The sequence below is a fragment of the Notolepis coatsorum genome, assembly GCF_963971535.1.
Source record: "Notolepis coatsorum genome assembly, chromosome: 8".
NCBI lineage: Eukaryota > Metazoa > Chordata > Actinopteri > Aulopiformes > Paralepididae > Notolepis > Notolepis coatsorum.
The window spans coordinates 86150491-86161321 of NC_140172.1; the positions used below are offsets into that span (position 1 = coordinate 86150491).

The 10831-nt window shown below is 40.6% G+C and overlaps 1 long non-coding RNA gene across 1 annotated transcript; it reads left to right on the forward strand.

Annotated features, from left to right (window-relative positions):
* Positions 1-544: 544 nt before the first annotated feature.
* On the forward strand, positions 545-2867 carry LOC311233225. Its single transcript, XR_014620014.1, has 3 exons — positions 545-633; positions 1024-1097; positions 2686-2867. It is a non-coding gene; the product is annotated as an uncharacterized lncRNA (long non-coding RNA).
* Positions 2868-10831: the final 7964 nt, after the last annotated feature.

A 10831-nucleotide genomic window follows, 5' to 3' on the forward strand; every position in this document is an offset into this window, starting at 1 on the left:
AAGGTACATTGTGACTTGTTTATTCAATGCTGAAACCTGAGCGTTTGACTATGTGAAATAAGGTGACCAAACGAAAATATGGAATAAGGGAAATCACTACCCCTGAAAATGTGTCTGAAGGCCGCAGTGTGCATGCATCACAATATTAAAGACAGAATACTGGAGTACCCTGAATAATATCACAATATTAAAGACGGAATAATGGATACCCTGAATAATATCACAATATTAAAGGCAGAATACTGGAGTACCCTGAATAATATCGCAATATTATCCACAGCATACTGGATTATCCTGAATATATCACAATATGAAAGGCAGAATACTGGAGTATACTCTGAATAATATCACTGTTTTGTTACAACTAAGTTAACTAGTCTACTTTAAGTTCAAGTAGAAGTCTTGTTTATAATTTTCTAAGTAATATAAGTGTTTCTGCATTTATGTCATGTCCCCTTTAAATCACAGGATTTAACAGGAAGTGAGGTCATTTCAGTGATCGGTAAACAGGAAGTGAATGAATCTCACGGAGAATCAGGAAGTGAATGAATCTCATGGAGAAATACATTATTATTCTTCTGAGCTAATCTAGTGTACTCTACCGTCATCTTATGCCCTGTGGTATCATATTGGGTATGTGTTTGTTCTTCACAGTGCTATGAACGATTGCAGATCATTATTTAGGAAAATATGAAAACGTTTTGTGTATTAACTCTGTTGAGTAGTATTACTGATGATGAGCACACTGTCATTAGTCCATTCCAGAATAAATACTAGATATAAATGCATGTACAATTGATAGGCTACTGTACATATTAAAAGGGATGCAATGTGTTACATTTAGGTTAGAATACGTATTTGATAAATAACATGTAACTTGTAAGCCATAGTAAAATATGGGATTTAGTTCATATTGAAGATAAGGGGAAATTGTTTAAAGCAAGCATAATATTGATTATGTACAGTTTGTATGTTTCATAAAGCAAACATATTATTGATTATGTACATTTTTGTATGTTTCAGTTTTACCCTTCCTTGCAACATCAATAAACCTGTGGACAAGGATTCAAGTGTCTTCAGAGTCGTGGTGTCAAGAGGTATTTATCTGGCTGTCAATTTTATATAATTGGAACATATAGTGAGGGCAGCACAATCACAATATTAAAGACAGAATACTGGAGTACCCTGAATAATATCACAATATTAACCACAGAATACTGGAGTATACCCTGAATAATATCACAATATTAAAGACAGAATACTGGAGTATACGCTGAATAATATCACAATATTAACCACAGCATAATGCAGATTTTGTACTCCAAGTGAATGGCGTTTAAGGCACTGGCCAAAACATTGAAAGTATGGTAGCCCTTCAGTCTTCTGCAGCAGAACGACTTTCAAAGCTTTCAGTGTCGATCCAGTGAGCGGTTACCACAATGAAACTTCTTCGTCGGGCTGTCCAGCAATCTGTTGTTGTCGCGATCCATTCAACTTCACTCATAGCAGCAGTGACTTTCTTGTTCATGGTTTGAGCAGCTTTGCTGATCTTCGAGCAGACAGTGGGCCTCGTAATGACGTTAGTGCTTGGTCGCAAACCATTTATCAGGTTTTTGAATGATGGCAACTCAACAACACTATAAGGTTGGAGTCCTAGAACTATGTATTTTTTATGTAGATAGGGCCATGGATGCTTGTCTTGTCCATCCACGCCGTCGCTAGGGATGGGTACCGAATTCGGTACTTTTGAGGTACCGAACCGAAACACGTCGGTACTACCGAGTATCGAATCAAGTGAGAAACCGATTTTTTTTTTTTATTATTATTATTATTATTATTATTTTTTTTACTTTTTTTTTCTTCATGTCAACGTTCACACGCACAATATATGCTTACCTAGGATTTGACTTGATTCAACAACAAAGCAGTCGGAGCAATGACAAGCCGAAAACTGTCGAAATTGTAGTTTGGATTTTTTTTTACGACTGAGGTAGGTAAATTAAATTTCTTGAGACTAAAGTACCGAAAAAAGGTACCGTTGGGTACCGGTATCGATTCACAGGTACCGGTACCGGTTCAAATGTGAAAGGTACCTATCCCTAGCCGTCGCCGACCGTTTCGTCCTCTTCATCACTCATTGTGGCCATCTTCTATGTCTTGTCACTCTGTCTATTCTTCTGATAGCAGGTGTTTAATCAAAGATCCCCGCTTTCTAGTCTTGCACAAGGACTAATCAGCATGGGTATGGGCGGGTTCATTTTCCATTGATGGGGATTTGATTGGCTGTTTACCTGCGGTCGCAGGATTAATAATGTTAACGTTAGTTTGGCCAGATAAACAATTCAAATATACTAATTAAAATGGTTGGACCTGCGAGATTTGTACTTTGTAGGTCTGCATTTTAAATGTAAGGAGTAAAAAGTATGTTTTTTTTTCTCTGAAATGTAATGGAGTAAAAGTACAAAGTATACAAACCTAATAATACTCGAGTAAAGTACAAATCCCCCAAAACAGTACTTAAGTATTGTAGGGAAGTACAATTACTCGAGTACTTTACACCCCTGAGTACGGATATGCGTACCGTTACACCCCTAATGCTTACCACTTGTATCTATTGCTATGTCCGCCCATCACAATCACATGAGCTGTCTTAACGCCTGTCCCGTCTCCCTGTCTCCCCGTGAGTGGCTGTCCAGGACTGTTGGACGTCCCGTGATGAAGACCGGGAGGATGCGACCCTCTCTGCGCCTCTCCGGCTGTCTCGAAGTGCTGAAGACCGGGAGGATGCGACCCTCTTACCTCAAATAGATCCGCTATCAGCTCTATCTTTAATCTTTCAAAATGTTCAGTTGCTATGTATGTGTGTGTTGGGCCGGCCTTTAGTATTTTAAAATAAAAAAAAATTATAAAAACGGCTAACTTTTGACTATTCCATGTTATTGTGTGTTAATGTTTAAACAATGCATTTTCAACACTCAAAACACGTCTAGAATAGACGTCTACCAAACTTTTCACCCCATTCTAGACCGAATTTAGCCTAGACGTCTATGGGCCATTTAGACGTCTTTTAAACGTCTATTCAACGTAAAATTGCTCAGAGGGAAGTATCAAAGTTGAGGGAGATGTCCTGAAACAGGCCTCTGTGGTTTGGGGGGCCAACAATTAACATCTCAGTTTTATCTGCATTAAGGAGTAGAACGTTTTGCGACATCCACTTTTTGACGGCAAGCAGGCAAGCCTCAAGATTTTGTAATTGGGAGGAATCATTTGGCTTAATAGGTATATATAATTGGGTGTCATCAGCATATGATATTGCCAAGGGGTAGCATGTAAATCGAAAATAGCAAAGGGCCCAGGACAGAGCCTTGTGGGACCCTGCATTGCACTGGGAGGGTCTCGGATGTTAAATCATTATAGACCATGCAGTGTGTTCTATCAGTTAAATAAGATTTAAACCAAGCAAGTGCGTGACCCCGAATGCCAACATGATTCTCAAGCCGACCTAGAAGAATCAAATGATCGATAGTGTCAAAGGCTGCACTGAGATCAAGCAATAAGAGCACAGAAGTTAGGTTTGAGTCAAGAGAGAGCAGTAAGTCATTTGTGACTTTGGTAACCGCCGTTTCGGTGGAGTGTAAGGCTCTAAAGCCAAAGATTCATTAAGATTATTATTTGATAGATGGACAGTAAGTTGCGTTGCGACAATCCGTTCTAATATTTTGGATAGGAACGGAAGATTGGAGATGGGTCTGTAATTTTTTAAGATTAGAGGGTCGAGGTTCGGTTTTTTAAGTAGTGGTTTAATGACGGCTGATTTAAGGGGAGACCACCCCCCTAGATAGGGACAAAAAATAATAAAGGATGAAATCATTTGCAAACATCTTAATTGTTTAGAATAGTCAAAAAAAGAAAAAAAAATGTATTACAATTTTTTTGGTCGCATAATTTTATTACCCAAAAAGGGGTGTGGTCTATTCAAAATGGCCTATTTTTGCATGTTACGCCAAACAAAAACAATTTATGATATATAGATATTTTCTCATGGTTTTTCATGTTATTTATTACACTACAAAACTTTTTGCTAGAGGATTTTTTGATATGCCACCCGAACAGGAATTTATGACCCCCCCGCCAACCAATTTAGAGAGGGCACTAAGTGAGACGTTTTCAAGGCAGCATAGCGTATGGCTGGATTCAAAGTCAGGGGGAAAGCCCATCAGAGGCTGGGAGGGACTCTGATTGTTGAGTAAGCCAACAATTTCATCTCTTATGAGATCAATTTTCTTGGTAAAGAATGTAATGAATTCGTTAGCCGAGAACGCATGGTTGAGGGCACTTGGTTGTTTCTGAGTACGTTTTGCAACTGTGTCAAACAGAAACTTGAGTTGTTTTTGTTTTCGTTAACACTAGCACAGCCATGGACAAAATGTCACCGATTCCCGCCGGGAACGGGTCAGATGACTAGACAGTCTTTAGAATGGAGAACATGTACCAGTGGAGGTTTCTCTATGACAACACGTGAAACACAAATTCACTCATAATTCATAATTATTATTAATTTACATATATATAAATATATATATATATATATATATTCTTTTTATTATTATTTTTTTATTAGAAATGTTTTCCTCTGTAAAAAAATGCCAGTGAATTTTTTTTCTTCAAAAATTGCCAAAATTGCCAGCTCTGAGCAGGCCTGCACTGCAGTAATGACTGCAGTAAATATTCGTGCAGAATAACTGCACAGGTTGACCCAGGATTAAATAAATTATAAATAATAGCCAATCAAAATAGGCTATTAACGTCATCTAAGCACGGTCTGTGCATTTAAACTCTTGCCATTGAATGGGGGATTGAATGATTGACAGCCTTGACATCCAATCAGAGTATGGCTCCTACTTTGCAGCGCTGTAGCTACACAGAGGTTGAATGATTGACAGCCTTGAGTTCCAATCAGAGAATGGCTCCTACTCTGCAGCTCTGTAGCTACACGGCTGTTTCTCCCCTCGCGGGATTGATTGATTGAAATTTTTATTAACAGAGCAGTCACGTTCGAAACCTCTATATTAGTGTATCTAACATTTAGCACTTTAATAGCAACTTATTTTTCGCCGGCGGGACATTTACTGAGGACCAGCACAACACACCTGTGGATATTATGATTTAACAAGTCTATCTGTCCAGGAGGATGACAACATTATTGCAGGTACTGTAAGCAGGCAGCCTAGCAGTTTCTAGCTTGGATGCTAATAACTACTAACGTTATCACGCTAGCTTGGATGCTAACTAACGTAATTAAGCTGGTCATGGTTCATGGTGAGCTGTTTGTGTTATAACGAGACAGCAAATGAATGAATGAATGAATGAAAACTTTATTTGGGTGAATCGCTTGGGTGACTGTCTGAGTGACCACCTGTCGGAGTCGGAGTCCCGAAAATGGAACGTGTGTCACGCATCAACAGAACAATGTTTAGTGGATTTCGACAGCATCCTCACGCAAATGAAGGATCGATTAGATCACAAAAGACTGCCGTTTGTTGCATTGCTGGATTTGCAACTGCAGAGGAGGTCATTGAACGTTTCATCAGAAAAGAGCGAAGGATGGATTTCATTTACAAGGAGCGACAGGGACACTATTTCCTCCTAAGAAGTAACGTTGTCAATGGTGAGTGAATTTTTTTTTTTTTATATTTAGTAGCTGTGTGGGGCGGGTCTGTGTTGATTATGATTTAATTGGCTGTATTTTACTGTGTGCGTTCTGCCTTTCTGTGGGTAACGAGTGATTTATTTTGGTTCGCCGTGGCCCCCTCCCTCCTCCTCTCCCCTCCCTCCTCCTCTCTCTCCTCCTCTCCCCTCCCTCTCCTCTCCTTAATCAGAGTTTCCAACGCTATAGGTCTATATGACAGGCGTTGTACTCTTAAACAGTACATTTATGACATACCAGATCTAAATATACATGTCTATATCTCTGTATGTCATATATAGATGTAGCAGTACTGTCTATCTGTATGTCATGTTATGATGAATTGAAAATGGGGGACCCTGATGTAAACAAGACGAAAGTCTTTCTCTGGTCTGCACCCCCTTAACAATTGTGTGTATTGAGCCGTACTGTATTGTACCCATTCTGCAATCTGTTAAATAAAGTTTTCATTCATTCATTGTCCTTGTGTTACATAAAACCCACCTGTGGCCTCGTGCAGAGAAAGGTGGTAAATACATGTTAAGATATTCCAATGTACAGTTTTGCATACCATTGACTCAGAATGGTCTGTTTTATTGAAATCGTCACAGCAGTATAGTTTGTTTATACTTCAGAAGTATGATATTTAAACATGGTCCCCAAAATTAATGGAAGCGAATGAGGAGCCTGACACCTGGGAGGAATGGGGGTGTTGCAGCGTTGGGGATGTTTAAAAAATATAATTTAATATATAATATAATAATTTGTGCTTCACCAAAAAATTTGGTCAGCAGCCTCCACTGACATGTACTGACACATAATGACCACTTGATGGCGACACATAATGACTACTGTTGACACTTTCTCTCTCCCTCTCTGGCTCACCTATTTACATGTCAATGACAATGCAGCAACCCCCCCCCCCCCCACCTTAGTGGGGTTGTGTATTGTTGAGTGAACACATCTCTCCCTCACACACATACAAACACACCCATATGATTGATTTTTATTTAGTACATACAATTTATACAAAAGTATAAAACAAGGGGTACAAGGATAACATGTGAAAGTCTATCGACTTGTTTCCAACATGGTCCCAAGAAGAATACAATAAATCACAAAGAAAGAGTTAAGATAAGATAGTAGTAGTAGTTTATTCAGTCATCATCTCACACAATACAATATACACCATCATTTAACAATATTTGATTTTACAGTGACTGAAAAGGTGCAGACTGAAGCATAATGCTTATATATGCCTGTCCTATATTCTTAACAAAAATGAAGACTCCAAAACAGTATTTTAAAAGAAAATAGCAACAAAAAAAACAGTATTATTCACCCTTGTAGTTTTCAAAAATAGCTTTACAAACCATTTTCTTAAAAACCAAAAGCTAATTACTCATTCTTAACTGTATATCAGCATTGTTCCCAGTGGCGGCCGGTCCAATCCACTTTTGGGTGGGCGCACGGGGTAGAGGGAGGGGGGTGGATTTTTTTGTCAAATGGTTTTTGCAATGGTCACTTTTGGCGAGTTGTTCTAAATTTTGGTTAAACATTAATGAACAAAGGGGCAGCTACAGTATGTAAATTGTAAAACTTTTTTTTTTAATTCCAGTCAACGCGTACTGCGTGTGAGAGAGAGGCAGTGAGAGAGAGAGAGAAAGAGAGAGCGAGATAGACAGGGAGAGAGAGCATGAGACAGGGAGAGAGAGAAAGAGAGGCAGCGAGAGAGAGCGAGAGATATATCACATCATATATCAACACTCATATCAGACCTCACTGCACGCCTTGTGTATCACGTATGTGACAAATAAACCTCTTGAATCTTGACATGCCATATTCAATCAGTTTCAGTAACTACAGAACAGTAAATATTGTTAGACTCACTTGTTGTTTTGTTGCATCAGGTTGGAACGAGCCTCGAGCCATCGCGTTAACCCTTCGAGGAGCTTTTGTGGTCCGGCAGGGCTTGATAAAGTGTCCACTGTCCAGACTCCATATAAATCCAAATCAAACTTATTACCGAACCACGAGCCTAGCTAAGCTAACGCACTGAATCGAAACTGAATAAATAAAATAGGACTGACTGGCTCCTCCTCGCATTCTTTTGTCTGACGACGTGGGGAGTACAGTGGCGCAGAGCTTGCTTCGAGCGCTAGAAAAACGCGCCCCGATTACATCATATTTGAACGCACTGATAGGCGAAATGTATTTGCTTGACCTATTTACATTGGCTGCGATGATACAGTGACGCGCAGTGTGCGCGCTACGTCTATGCGCCCAGCTTTAGAGGTACTCTATATCAGGAGAGACAGTGACGTCATGTGAATCACAAAACAATGATTTATATTTGATATATTAACACTTTGATCGCCAGGGTTAAATTCATAATTTACCATCCCTCGCCAGCCCTATTTAACATGGAGAAATTCCCCTTCTTTGCAGGGCTATAACTTTTTTAATTGTATTGCTAAATTGACATTACTATGGCCCATTCAACGTCCTATATCTATTGTTCAGGGTGTAGCAACGTTATACTTTTTCATTCACATAGTCATACTAAAATACGGTCTAAAGTATAAGTATGTTTTTATCGTTTTCTGCAGCTTTCTCCAGAACTTGATTTATAGCCCCAAATGCATTATATTGATGATGAAATACAGTTTGATAGGAATCTGTGCGAGATAAAAAATGTCAACTGGACGTGCTTCTAGGAGTTACTAAGTATGATCTGATGTTGACCGGATGGGCGGGGGGTCGTTTATAATTCCGTGGCCAACGTTATATCATTCATCTAGTGTGGGTGATATGATCATCAGAGCAGTTTATATCGAACACGTTAAAAAATAACGCTGAATCTTACCGTATCTTCCTCGCGCCGTTGGACGATGAGCGTGGAACTGAAATATTCCTATTATGGGATGTAGAAATATCCGATCCATTTCCAGGTTGTATAATAGTATATACGTCCAAATCATGTTGTTTATCGAGTTATTTGCAACCGATCGATGTCCAGTGTGTCAAGATGGAGTCTCGCTAACGATAGCGAGTGCCCGGATGAAATATGGGTGAGCACCACTTCATCCGCATCACTTCCTGTTTGGGCGATCCGCCGATCGGCCACCAGATGGCGTTCTTGAACCGTTGGAGAGTTGAGAGGGGCTCAACAGTACATATCATGTCTCCGGGGGAGAAATATACAGATTTTTGAAATATTGATATCAAAGACGCTGTCCAGCATCTTCGGCAGAATGAGCATGGCGGGGAAAGACGCTGCCCAGCGTCTTCGGCGATTAAAGTGTTAACGTTATTGTGCATTTGAAACACAAACACTTAAAATGAGTAAATATTATTCATTTGAAACATGTTTAGTTTATTTTTAGGGGTCTAAAATAAAAATAAAACATTTTCTTCTTCTCCTGCTCTCTTCACCAGGGGGGGCGGCGCCCCAGCGCCCTCTATCGGCCGGCCACTGATTGTTCCACAAGTTAACCCCAATAATAGAAATACACCTCCTTTTAACACATCCACCCAGGGGAGGAAATTAGGCCAGTTTACTCGCCAAATGCGAGTATTATTTATGTTTGGCGAGTGATTCATGAAGAGCACTCGCCACACTGGCGAATAGTAAACAAAACAAAAAAATCATTCTGCAATCTGCTGATTCGCTCACTGGCACAAGCCGAACTCTGACTCCCCCCTTATGATTCCTCCCATTTGCACCTCATAATAATCCATAACCAATGAACATCATCGTTGCGCTCTAAGCTCCTCCAATGAACACTCGTTTTTTAGAAGATGCCGCCCATCTAGGGGAAGTGGATAGACCACAGCTAAACTGAGCAGCCAGGAGGCGCGCAACGTCAACGAGCAGTGCGTGTGGCCCTACAGACTCCTGTCACCGGCTTGACAACGCAGACAAACTTAGACAAAAACACATCAGTGGATGAAAATAATTGCATGTAGAGTCGTCGCTTTCAGATATCAGTGCGGTCTGACATGGGGGCGAACAACAGCACACGACGCGTCTCCTTCGAGTCGGATGAGAATGACAAGTGGGCGTGAGGCTAACGATTCCATAGCACCTTTCGTGACTGCGATGCAAGCCTCGCTTGAATACGCAGTCACTGGCTCCCACGTTACTAGCCATGTTAATGTGTTTTTATAAACAAGTAAAAAAATCACTGAGCTAGCCTTGGCTAAAATGGCTGCTTCCGCATTTTCACGCAGTAGCGCTGTGATTGCTGGGCGCACCATGCACAGGACAAAGCAGCCAGCAATCACAGCGCTCCTGCGTGAAAATGCGGAAGCAGCCATTTTAGCCAAGGCTAGCTCAGTGATTTTTGTACTCGTTTATAAAAATGATTTTAAATGTTTATTAGCAACGCCAAGCTTTCAAACCCCGCCGCGTGTGTGTGAACCCCTAATGCAGCGGTGGGTACCTTTGAAATTTATATCGGATATATTTTGGACCCACCGCTCGTCTTTAACCAGTGCCTGATGTGCACATTAACATGGCTAGTAACGTGGGAGCCAGTGACTGCGTATATAAGCGAGGCTTGCATCGCAGTCACGAAAGGGGCTAATGATTCCACTCACTCAAGCAGACCCGGCACCATGGGCGGGCATTATGGGGCCGGGCCCGCCCACTGAGTCAGCTGTGCCCACCCTGGTAAAAAAAAAAAATTATTTTTTTGTCAATCAAAGTCAACTATCCAAATCCTTAGTCTGGGACAGCCCTAGTGGGCACTGATGTCAACAACAACACTAGTACTGAAGCTAGCACGGCACTCTGTGAGAATTCGTTTTCTACCCTCAAGAACGTCTTTACAGAACATCGCCTTAGTATGCTTCATCGACGCAACTAAGGCCAATTCAGTTGGCATTTGAGAAGGACTTAACAAAAAAGTTCAGGAATGAGTGGAGGGGCAGTGTTTTAAGAAGATTTCACTCTGTCCCCAAACACTGCTTGCCTCTCTTAGACAGGGTCAATTTTCAGAAAATCATAACCCTGAAGGCATTTCGTGTTTATTTTTGGTACACAACATTTCTAGGGGTATTAAGGGGTGCTGAATCCAAATCTGCTGTATACCAAGCTCAAAAATGTCAAATAAGGCCTCAAAATAGAGAAATCCAACATGG